Genomic DNA, 12,929 nt, shown 5'->3' with positions numbered 1-12,929 from the left:
TGTCTATTAGGTCAGTGCCAACCCCAGCTTTGGCTAATTTAAAGAAGCATTCAACAGTGACTGAGGTGGTGTGGGTGGAATAGCAGAAGCTTGGTTTTATTTTTCTTCAGGCAGAAGCTCTGAGTAAGAAAGAGGTAATACTTCATAACTCTGTGCACAGAAGTTAAATGTGCTGGGGAAAACTAACTCTTGGCTTGCTTTTAGGTCAACGAATGCTTTTATTCTTTGAGAATTTTATCTCCCCTTTTTTCTGGATTATTTTTCAAGCCTAGCCCAGTCAGCCAGCCAGTGATGGAGAGCACCTCTACTGTTACAGCATCTTCCTTTGGCTACACAAGTGGTGAGTTGTAACTGCTGCTTCTGATTGGCTAAGAAAAGCTCATATTGTGTAGTTTAGCTCCCTTACCTGCTTCTCCCCTCACTCAAAGCCCTTCGCTTTTCCCATCTATCCTCTTTGGAGCAAGAACTGCCACTTCTTTATTATGTGTTTTTACAGTGCCTTGTACAATGGGACCCTGACCTAGCTGGCTGCTAAACTCTACCACAATATCGGGGCTAATAATTGGATGTCTACCTTTCTTCTGTGTGACTGTAATTTGTGTACTATCTAAAAGCACTGCTGCTTTGGGTATACACATCCTGATGGTAGGACAGTATCTTGGTTTGTCTATGTAAAAAAAACTTTGTTTCTATTAGTTTCTCCATGATTTGTTTCTATACTCTGATAACCTATAATCTGTTCTGCTGCTGTGGAATGGCATGTTTGGATGTGGAATGTCCAAGCTAATGAATCAAATTGTCAGGTCAAGGTCCTGGTATATAAAGTTGGGATGAGGGGCTCATATTCTGTCTGTAATGCACCATCTATGCCCATGGTGCCTTGTGTGTATGTGTATATGTACAGTATAGTAATGTAAAAAAAAAAAAGTAATAGAGGGATAGACCACCTGATTTATTTTTTTTTGGAAGCTCCACTTTGCAGCATTCTCAAAGGAAATCTAGTGTTTCAACACAAGTCACTGGAAAACTAAATATTCTATAAGTCTTGCTTCTCATCATGTTTAACAGTTAGCATGTACTGCTGAACTTTCCTGTGTGCATTTTCATAAAGGGGATAAAAAGTACCATTGCTCTCAGAAATTAAAATGATGTAATGATTATTCTGTGTTCTGAGTATGTTAGTTGGGAAAATGTACGTCATTTCCTTCGTTATTCAGAAAGGATAAACTGTTCTGGGAATAAATATACACAAAGAATTACATTCAGAACTGTATCTAACTACCACCACCATCTGGTAAATTTTTACTTGCTTTTTTCCTGTTAGTCCCAGGATAGCACACCACCATTCCAAAGAGGGTACTTTGATCACAGTGCTGACTAACATTTCCCATTACATCCAAGATCACATATGGATCTTATATGGCAGGGGGAGGAAACCCAATACACTTAACAATTCTCTCATCTTCTTTCTCATGACTCTCTCAGCTTTTAATTTGTGAGTGGTTTTAGTGCTAATGAAAATGAGGGGTTGATTGTTGGTTGATAGATTAATGTGTTTGAGCTGAAATAGTGTGATCTTTATGAGCTGATCTTGCCAGATACTGATTTCGGTGGAAATTAGACATCACGGAGGCTCAGACACCCAGTAATGAATAAGCCATCACTATGAACATTGGAAATGTTGTGACTTCTTAGTAGTTTAGTAACCTGAATTAAATTTTAATAATTAGAATTTGGTTCCACCATCAAGACAATGCTCACATAACACAGTATAATTACATTAGGTATACAAGAACTGAACTGTTGTCTGGTTGCTAGATACCATCACTTTAAAGGAGGGTAAATTGGAAGACAAGGAATTAACCTGGGGAAGTTTGTGCATAGTATCTCTCTTTTTTTAGTTAATCTCATTGAATAATAACTAGATACTTATTTATTGTTATCAGCACACTTTACAAATAAGGTCAGTATCATTATCCCCATTTTGCTTAGGTGGGAACTGAGATGCTTGGTAGTGAAGTGGTTTGCCTAATGTCATTCAGTAAGCTAGTTTCAGATTTGGGAATAAAACCTAGATCTTCTAAGTCTCAGTTTAGTGCTCTAACCCATACACCATGCTTTCCACAATAGCCTCTTTCCCAGGTGCAAAATTTCAATTTAAACATTTTTCAAATATTTTATATTTCATGAGCCTATGTAGGAACTGCTTTTTACACACACTTAATCTTTTTCTCTCTGTGGCCCAACACTCTGGGTGATCATTTCCCCTTGCTGAGCATTTCTTTTGTATTTGTAAATGCCATTTTCAGATTTTAATATGTCAACCATTTTTGTTCACAGCTGGTAGAAATATAGTACAGAAGTAGCTTAGCTGCAATCAGAGTTATTCACAAAAACTGTCTTAATCCTTAAAGTAGTTTGTAGATTGGCAATGAAACCATGCATTTCTCAGCTTTTGGGAGGGTTTCTTTCCAAGCGCTTCAATAAAAATTCAGGTTGATAATCCTCAACAGTTGTTGTGTAGAAGCCCTTTTGGTGTTTTGAAGCAGTGAATGAGGTTTTTTTATTGCTTTTGCATTATCGTTTTGAAATATTACAAATAGGTTCCAGATGCAGAATTCTGAATCAGAATTTAATTCCCCATTCACTCTAAAGTTGAGTGCTGTGCTGATCTGGGTCTTCAGTTTGGCCTTTTATAAAATAGGGTTTGTTTTCAAAATTTGGACTTGAGGTTTGTTTTTAAAGTCCTCTGAATTCCAAGGGAGATTGTAACTGGCATTTTAGTTCGGGCCAGTCTCTAGTATTAGATTTGACATTAATTTCACTGCCCATTTTAACAGCACTTGAAATGAGAATAGTATGCAATAGTATTTCATGATATGAGAAATATATTTTGGTAAACATATGTTTATTGCATACAATAAGATGAAACCCATTGTTCTATGGCCATTTTAAAAAAATGATTATTCGAGAGTCCACTGATCAGTTATCTCCTTTCAGTGGGCTGTTGGAAATAACTGGTGATCTCAACACATACCGTAATAGCCTGATAACTATATCACAATCTTCCCTCTCTCTGTAATAGATATTTGACTTTATTTTTGGGAGCCTCAAACAAGAAAGCAAGGAATCAATAAGAAACTTGCCCCATCTCAAATGTATGTGGGTATCTAGCTTCCATTGAAATCAACAGGAGCTAGGTGACTTTGAGGCTAGGGCCCTTGATGGTTAGATACCTAGATAAGTGCTTTAAAAATGCCTAATAGATTGATCTCTGCCTATTAAAATCTACAGACATTGTCTGAGTCCTGAAAGTAGCACCATGACTGATGCTCATGATGAATTCTAGGACCACCTGTTCTTATAGCTCTAATTATGTAGTTCATGGCTGTTGGGTTAGTAAAGGGCACATTTTGAAACAAATGTAGAAGTAAATCTTAATTTCAAATCCAGGGAATTTAGATCTGACTTCAGAGTGATTCTTTAATAGAAGAGGGTTAAGAAAGTAAAAATAAAAAGTGGGTCTGGCCCACGAAAGCTCATCATCTAATAAACCACCTTGTTAGTCTTTAAAGTGCTACATGGTCCTGTATTTTGTTTCACTTACTCTGCTCCTAACTCAGTTTTGAGTTGCTAGTCTTGCAGCTTAAATGGCGTCTAGTTATAGGCTGGGAGTAGGTAATTTTATATGAAGGGAAATAACTAGTGTTCCTTTCATAAAGGCAAGGAACTGCAGTCTGGAGGGTATTTGGCACTGTCAGGGTACATCTACACATCAGAGTTATTTTAAAATAACCGATGTAGTGCGTGGCTATACTACAAGTCTTTATTTTGAAATAATGTCGAGCTGGAGGACGACTTACTCCAATTCATGCTAAACCTCATTTCATGAGGCATAAGGGAAGTCAAAGGAAGAGTGTTTCAGTTTATGCTATTTCAGTTTAAGCTACTCAATTGACGTAGCTGAAGTTAGGTATCTTAATTTGACTTTAGCCCTGCTGTATAGACGTACCCTCAGTGATTTAACAAATTATTCAGGAAGAGTAGACTGAGGAAAGGAATCCTTTTGTGTCTGACATTTCCTTTTCTGTGTCCATAAACAATTGCCCCAGTTGGGTTTTTTTGGTTATGTTAAAATTTAATTTAAAAATGGAATTTTGGGTGAAATGGTTACTTTCCTGCTAATACATCCTAAGAGCTGCAAAATCTAGAAAGGGGTCAAATTGCCCTTCTTTTGGAGGACTGCTCTGTTCTTAAGTCTAGATTGCCTTGTTTTGGTGGGTAACTCAATCCCATCTCTACTGATGTTATGATTGTATTGCTATAATATGTTATAATGCAAACCTGAGGGAGCTTGTATCATTGTCTCAATATTCAGTCATCCCGCGTCAGCCTTTTCGAAGTTTGCTGATAAAATGTCAGTACTTTGGGGAGAGCATCAGTGTTTCTAAAATTCCATCCCATTTTCTTGTTTGAATGAATGTACTATTGTGTCCCTTCCCCCTGGTAAATATAAACTTTCCAAGCCATATTGCCTAAATATACATGTATCAAATGATCAAGCCTTAGAAGCCTGGACACACTGCAGATATTTTCTGCATATCCCATGACAATCTGCCAGCCAGTTATCATGAGCTTTTAATACTGTAGCATACTCAGGCTGTGTTATATTAAATTTCCTTTCTATGCTGAATGTGTCTTACAGCCTATTGCATCTGGTACACTGTGATTTTTTTTAAACCCTCCTTTAGGGAGTTTGGATTTAAAATGATCTCTTTGCCACATATTACGGAAAAGCACACATCATTCTTGAGTGAGGAAACCTTTTGTGTTCAAAGGCTTTATTAATCACAACCATCTCTCAGCAGTATGAAAACTGAAGGATTTATGGGAGTCATTCTTTAACTGTGTTTGAAATGACTACCGCATGTTTATCTGAAATAACTCAGTCTTAATATTTTCTTGCCTTTGTATACATTCAGGTTTGAATTAGCTTGTTTATAGGAAGTCTTCAGATCCTTTTTGTTGAAACTTTGGACCCAATCCTTCAACCCTTCCTCAAGTGAAAACCCTTCTTTAAGGGAGTAGTCCCTCTGAAATAAATGAAACTATGTGTGGTTGCCAAGGTTGCAAGATCAGGTTTTATCTGAGCTAGGCTTCAGCCTTTTTCTTCCTCAGCTATATGTTTTGTTCAGAGCGCCAACAAAGACATTCAGATGACGATAACATACTGTAAAGAAGAGCCTGTCTCAATATTTTTGTCTTGTATCATGAGCCAGAGAGACAGCTGTTTTCTCTCCTACTGTAAAGAAGTAGATGCATATTAAACTGGTTTCTGGCTGCCTTTCAGAACAATAAGAAACTGCACACCTGTCAGCTCTTGGCAAGCAAGAATAGTAAAATTACTAACTGTGTTTCCACAGCATTCTCTCACTGACACACACACCATTGGCTTCATTTTTCTCTCCATCACTTCTCAAAAGGCTTAGATTTCTCCCTCGAGGCACAGAAGAATTAAGCAGTTTTTTACTACTGCGTCTCATAAATGGCTTACTTTTTGAAAGGGTACATTTTCATGCTAGGCTTGCTTTATTACTACTATTCTTCCTGAACATTTTTTCTCCAATCAGTGTTTTGCATCTGTAAGCATTTGTGTTACACAGCATCCTGCTTTCCTAAAGGCAATCCAAAAACTCCTTTAGCTAAGGGCTCATTTAGTGATCAGTTTGTCAAATAATGTTCGCAGATGTTTTTTTTCTGGTAGTACAGTGCAGCTAATGGCCATATGAATGATTTCTTCTCATATGTGGCTAGATACAGAATTTGTTTTGTGAAGTGTAGCTTAGCATTGAAGGTTCTTAATCAAACTAATTACATTCGTGTTTCCTTCATCCCTGATAAGATTTTAATCATGGCACTTAATTTTAAATATAGAAATGTGATTGAATAATACTGAAATGTTGTGTGTCTCTAATAGCTTGTGAGATCAGCCTTTGGGGTCATGGTCCTTAGAATAATGGTCTGATCTTATATACTATGTCAACTACAATATCAAAGTACGAAGGGGGGACTTAAGGACAGAATTTGTCTTGTCTCTGCATTTCCTGTATTTTGTGGCTTTGAGCCAGACCCTTAATGGTATGAAAACATAGGCTTTTTTCAACCTCCCAGTGCATGAATAATATAATAATAAACTGAACAGAGGAAGACAATTTAAAATGTGTTCTATACCAGCTGATCATCCCTTACTACCCATCCCCAATCCCTGGTGTGCAAAACAGTTAAAAGCCCACATCAGGAATTCCACAGAAACAATCTTTTATGGGGAATGCTGAAAACTTTGAAGACATTAATCTGAAACGATCTGTCAAAGATCTGGAAGAATGGAATCCAACTGAACTTTAACTACTTTATCCTACTTAAGCCGGAACAGAACTGCTGAGCCGAGCAATTTAAGATTCCCACAGCTGCACTCGCTATGTTTTCGTTCATGGTACTAAATTGTTTCCATTAGCCTGAAAAGGGTTATAAAACCTACAATCAATTTAGTTTCTGGGGCATTGTGTTTTGAATACCGTTTAATAGGGTGTGACAAAAACACATAATTTCTCCACATGTTCTTACATTGCAAGCAGATTTTGCTTGGTGCTAGGCAGTGTACCAAATGCTCTGGACAGTAGAGAAGGCTTTGCAGTTGGAAATAAAGGAACAGTATTAGACAGCTAGAATGCCCAGAGCATGACAAGAATCTTAAATGGAATAGATGAGCACAAAGGAATAATAGTATCTTTATCATCCATTTGTTCCCCAACTCAGCATTTGCTATGGATACAAATCATTAGATATATTTAACGTAGGGGAAAGAATAGGGTCACATTCTGGAAACATAATTGTAAACTCAACTGGACAGGAATAACCAGAGATGGGCTAGGCATTATGAGCAGATGTAGTCACAAGGAATTCTTGCTCTCGTCTAGTTACTTTTTCAATCCAAGACAGTTTTAAAAAGAATAACAGCATTAATTTAAATAAGACTTGTTGTTTAAAGGGCAGAGGAATGAGTACCTAATCTGCTTATATAATAATAATAATAATAATTAATAATGCTCCTAATCTGTTTATATTCTGTACCTCCTCACAAGTTAACTATAGTTTAATATTTACAATGTATCCTGTATGAAGCTACAAAAACAGATAAGTAGCATTTTAGTGGTTTGTCAGAAACTGTGAATGCATATTTTTTAACACATTTTGTAAAACTAGGTTTTTCTGAAATTGTGATGTACAGGAAAATTCATCAGCCCTCAAAACTACATACATAATGGTGTAGTGACACGCTGCATTATTAGCAAACTGAAGTGCAATTAAAAAATGAATATTTTCCATCACAAAATCTAACGTGTTTCCAATAATGGATTAGCTTAATTGGCTTTTTATATGTATTTCATTGCCTATATATACTCTGCTCATTTTAAAAGGAAGCAGAATAGATCTGAGAAGGTTAACTTTGGATGTGTGACAACTGCCCTGGTACAATTTGAAAGTAAAAATGATCCAATGCATGATGTTCCAAAGAATGGACTCATGTACATAAATGGCTGTTTCTAGCTTTCTTTGCTTTAAAATAGAGGAGAGTGTATCTTTATGTTCAGCACCCCCTTTTGGATCCAGAGCTGTGGAGGAGAGACACCTACCCACCCACACAAACTCTGGGTGCTCCTGGATCAAGGTGGCACCTCCCAACACATGGGTAGAAAATAAACCGCCAGAAAGAAGAGCAACTGCCAAAGCAGGGACCTCTGGACATGTTGAGAACTTCCTATAGTTCTGACTGGACTTCTTTGTCCTCAGCTGATTGGCAGTTTGCTTCAGCCTTTCCCCACCTTTTTCCTCATAGTTGTTTCACCTCAGTTTCATTCCACACCTGCCCCTCCTACGCTGGCCCTCTCTTCCTTCCCCTAGGACCCCCACCATCTCCCTTTCCCTTCCATTTAGCTTATACTCTCCTAACTAAACAACACTTATACCCCCTACAAAAAATTGTGGCACTAACATATTGTTTCCTGCCATTCCATTGCTCACTCTGCTTGTGTGTTCTACCTTTCCCCCACTCTGAGTTTGTCTCATCTATTTAGAATGCAAGTTCTTTGGGGGCAGTGGTCATCTATTACTTTGTCTGTATACTTGACTAGAATAATGGGGACCAATATTTGGTTGGGCTTGAGGCATTAAACCTGCAATAAACCTGATTATTATTCAGATTTGTCTAATGTGGGGTATTAACACTATTTCTACAAAGCTCAGGTCATTTAAGCTACAAAAAGGCTATTTGGGAAAGTGCTTGCCAGTTTTATGTGGTGGTTGGGGATTGATGCATAAAACAGAAGAAATAGTAAAACAATGTCAAAATTTTCGCCAAAGTCAGCAATGTCTATACATGATCCTTTGCATCCTTGGGAGAAGCCAATTATCCATGGCAATGAATCCACATAGATGATGCTTGACCCATTATGGGATATACACTTTTGAAAGCAGGATATGCCCACCCTAAATGACCTGAATTAAATTCAATTAATTCAGGACATACTGTGGAAGTTTTAAGACTATTATTAAGCAAAAGACAAATACTTGTTTAAACACTGGTCATGTTTAAAATATTGTTAGTGAAAAAATTTGATTAGAGATGGATGCTGTGCTAGTTATACTGAAATTTCAGTCAGCACAGTGAATAGGGAATTACATAACCACCTCAGTAGAAGTTTTGAGGGAAACCTTGATGCTGCCAACACTCCTAATGTCAATTATAAAAGTTTATTTGCCTTAGACAGTAATATGTAGCTTGAAGGACTATATTTGGTATTGAATGTTCTCTTCAACTTTTTAACCTTTCCTTGGATAGAGATGGAATATATTTTAATTATTGTATTAAATGGAAAATGTTCAAATTGGTAATTGAGAACTAAACTAGTAAATGTGTGTCTATATAAATTTCAAACTAGACATTGTAGAAGGGAGAGAAGGAAAAGTCAGAACTTAAAACAAACTGAAAACATTCTTAACTAATTGAAACAAAGTCTTGTAATTCAGACACTTGAAAAATTTTAGAAACCATCAAGTTTCTAAAATACCCGGCTCTGTCAAGGTCCTTGTTTCCACTATTAATGTAATATATTTCCATGCTAGGATTTAATTATCTTATGCTATCTTGAGGAGTGAAAGTTATAATCTCACAAAATATAGCCCAGCCCTAATGGAGCATGCTCTGTTGTCATCACCATTTTAGTAAGTTACTAAAGCAAAGCAAAACATCCCTGTAACCAGAAATAGTTTGGACCAACTTTTCCAAAATGGATGCTTAAGCTGTACTCATAACATTTGGATCCATGATACAAGGCAGTAGTTATATGAGAGGAAAACTGTAGCTGCATATATACGGCACTCTTAAGTGTAAATTAGTGGTTGTGCAGTTATTCACCAGTTTATGCATTAATTTGCATGAACATCTAAGGCACCTACTTTTGAAAATGTGGTTCCATACATCTAGTATCAAAGACACTCTAGAAGCACACTCCGGGTGTACTTTGGTGGCATTACAGAAGTGATGAGATCTTGGAATGCTGAATGGCATATTTTAGTTATCAAGTAGCCACAGATCATTTTAAAGTCTTACTGGCTGTCATGCTGTTGATTAAGAGAAAGGAGACGTATGGTCAAGGACATGTCATCTTAGATTTAAACAGAAAAAGATCCCAGTCAAAGGAAATCAATCTCTCTCTCTCTCAAAAAAAAAAAGTTTTGGTAAAAATGTATAAGTTTTTGTTGGCCTTCTGTGGCTATATCAAGGAGTACGTATAATATAGTAAATTCCTATTAAAAATGTTTGTCAGTGGTTGTGTGTTCCTGGTTCTCTTCAATCAGCACACAGATGTGCTGAATCATCATGGGGCATACAAGAATTTGCAAGTAACTTCTCTCTCCTCATAACTTCATAGGTTCTAGGCCCATTAGAAGAAAAAAGTCAACTATCTTGGTGAATGTTGTTTCTCTTAGTTTTAGTAAGTGTCCTGGACAGTTGTTTACTGCTAAAGACCTAGTTTAGCCACAGAATTAAGATTTGTTACTTTCTAAGGCTTTTCCAACATGGAATCCATCTTGCTACTTTGTCAGATGTATTTCTCCCACCTCTGAAAATTTTCATATTGCCACCTATGGAAAACTGACATTATGAGCAGGACAAATTGCTTACATCATTTTCATCACAATGTTACATCCTTGTTGCATCTCTGGCAGGTTGAATAATATTGTTTTTACCACAAATACACAGTAAGTGTATTTGATATAAATTATCCTCACGTTTCCCTTTTTAAACATTTCAACTCTGTAAATACACATGGGAGTAGGTTTATAGGGGCCAGTTATGTGCATAAAGTTACTAACTGAAGTGTTGATAAGGACACTTTGGTGTTTAAAACCCACACAAAGTAGGCTATATTAATGTAAAAGCTATACAGAGGTCAGCACTACAGTTATTGACAGGCTCAACATAATGGATAGGAAAGAGAGCTCCAAAGATCTAATGAATAAGTAAGTACAAAGGTGATGGAAAGGAAACAAAAAGAGACAAACCTCTCCAATTGAATCAAACCAGAATTACTTATGCTTCAGCTTTGGTTACTGATTGGCATGATAACTGAGCTAGAGTACAACTAAAAGTTGATTTTTGAACTTATACAGTGCTCTTTTTATCATTTTTCATGTGCATATTTTTATCTTAAGCTATCGGAAAGATGAATTATTCCCACCTCCCCCCATTATAAATGGTGTCTTTCCTGAAATGTGACACTTGTAAGCATTTACTCAAAATTTAGTTCTCTTCCAATATTTTTTACGGAAACTTTGCCACTGAATTTTGATAATGATTAGATGGTGCGCATTAGAGAATGATAATCTACTTGTTTTGCAGTTTTCCTTTGCCTGGACAATCAAGCAGTTTGGTTTTAGAAGCTAAAATATAAAGTTTACTTGAGTTGTGGTACTTAAGAGTCCTTTTTGCAAGACATCAGGGTTTGCAGAAATCATATGTTAGCAAATCACGGTGTCGGTGAATCTGAATGACAAAGGGGAAATTAGTAAAGGGGGAGGTACTGAAGAGTGACTGCCATTATAATCTGATCAGCTGGCCTTCATAAATATAAGATTAGACATGCTGATTGACTGTCAGCCTAACAGTTGCACTTTCCACCCCTGGAAAATGGGTTAATACCCACATCAATGCAGCACTTCATTGCGTAGCCAAAAGGCTTTCCAGTGGGAATGGGGTGAACTTTTGTATAGTAAAATCAATTCACATTTATTCATTGCTGTAATTACTGAGATTTTTATTTAAAAATTCTGGAGCAGGGATCCCAATAAAGGAGGGGTAATTATTTCCCCTAACTAGCATCACTAAGCCATTGCAATTGTCTAATTTTTCATGGTAGGATTCTTGCATATAGATACTATAGCAATAATTTTCACTATTTGGCTCAGAAATAATCCCTCAGAGTGTCTCAGAAGCCTTGACATAAAGGCTTCTGTACACTGGTAATTAAAGCTTCAGAAGTCCCTTCATGGAATAGAAACAGGATATGGACACCTTGGAAATGATGAGCTCTCTGGAGTTATGGGCTACGTCTACACTGGCATGATTTTCCTAAAATGCTTTTAACGGAAAAGTTTTCCGTTAAGCATTTTCGGAAAAGCACATCTAGATTGGCAGGATACTTTTCCGCAAAAGCACTGTTTGCGGAAAAGCATCCGTGGCCAATCTAGACGCGGTTTTCCGCAAAAAAGCCCCAATGGCCATTTTCGCGATCGGGGCTTTTTTGCGGAAAACAGTACTGTGCTGTTTACACTGGCCCTCTTGTGCAAATGATTTGGGCAAGAGGGCTTTTGCCCGAATGGGAGCAGCACAGTATTTCCGCAAAAGCACTGATGATCTTACATGAGATCGTCAGTGTTCTTGTGGAAATTCAAGCGGCCAGTGTAGACAGCTGGCAAGTTTTTCCACAAAATCAAATGATTTTGTGGAAAAACTTGCCAGTCATGGCACAGCCATGCTGTCAGAACTGTTTTAAACCATTTTTCATATTGCTTTGCAAGTAATGAAAAGTACCAACCGTTTTTATTTCACTATGGCAACCAGAGTTTACAATTGAATAACACCTAAATTACTAAAGAAAATCCTGACCTAAGTTTTAAATGTTCTGTTACTACATTGACTTTAAGTTTTTATACTTGAGAAGTGAATGGTATGTTTGGCTGTGATATATTGACGGTTGGACATTTTTTGAGAAATACATTTTGTCAGAAATTGTTGTTTGTTGGACATCAAAACCTTTTGCAGGAAAGGGTCAATTTTGACGAAAAAAATTAAAAATGTTGAAATGAGAATTTGGAAAAAAAATGAGATTTCAATTTTTTTTATCCTAATTCAAGATTATTTCTTTTTTTAATATATATGAACATGTTTTTGTATGGTAGAAAAACTGTTTTTTACCTTTATCTGTTTGCCTCAGATTTAAAAAAAAATAAATCCAACTACCTATTTGTACTGCAGCTGCAACAGAAGGTAACCCTACTGGATTAACCCCTTTTCTCTCTTTCTGTATTTCCTATTCTGTATTTCATTTCAAAGTGAGTTGTGCCCATGAAAGCTTACGATACCATCTACATGTTTTGTTAGTCTTTAAGGTGCTACTAGACTATTGGTTGTTTTTTTAAAGTTTTTCCTGTTACAGACTAACTCGGCTACCCCCCTGAAGCTTTTGTATTTCATATATCAACCAAAGTTTCTGTGCTGAATTTCTGTTTAATTGTATAATTGAAATAAATGTTGCCATTTAAACAGAACTCTCCTCATCTCTGACTAAATGAGTTCAAAGTAGGAA

At 36.7% G+C, this 12,929-nt stretch overlaps 1 long non-coding RNA gene across 1 annotated transcript in view; it reads left to right on the top strand.

Annotated features, from left to right (window-relative positions):
• Positions 1 to 263: 263 nt before the first annotated feature.
• Positions 264 to 12,929, top strand: part of LOC112546942 (uncharacterized) — a 38,637-nt gene continuing 25,971 nt past the window's right edge. The window contains exon 1 of the long non-coding RNA XR_012905086.1: positions 264 to 340. This is a non-coding gene — a long non-coding RNA (uncharacterized LOC112546942). The remainder of the gene's footprint in view (positions 341 to 12,929) is intronic.

Source organism: Pelodiscus sinensis, chromosome 6, assembly GCF_049634645.1.
Source record: "Pelodiscus sinensis isolate JC-2024 chromosome 6, ASM4963464v1, whole genome shotgun sequence".
Taxonomy (NCBI): domain Eukaryota; kingdom Metazoa; phylum Chordata; order Testudines; family Trionychidae; genus Pelodiscus; species Pelodiscus sinensis.
The sequence above is the reverse complement of the archived record's forward strand: the minus strand, read 5'-3'. Positions and strand labels throughout refer to the sequence as shown.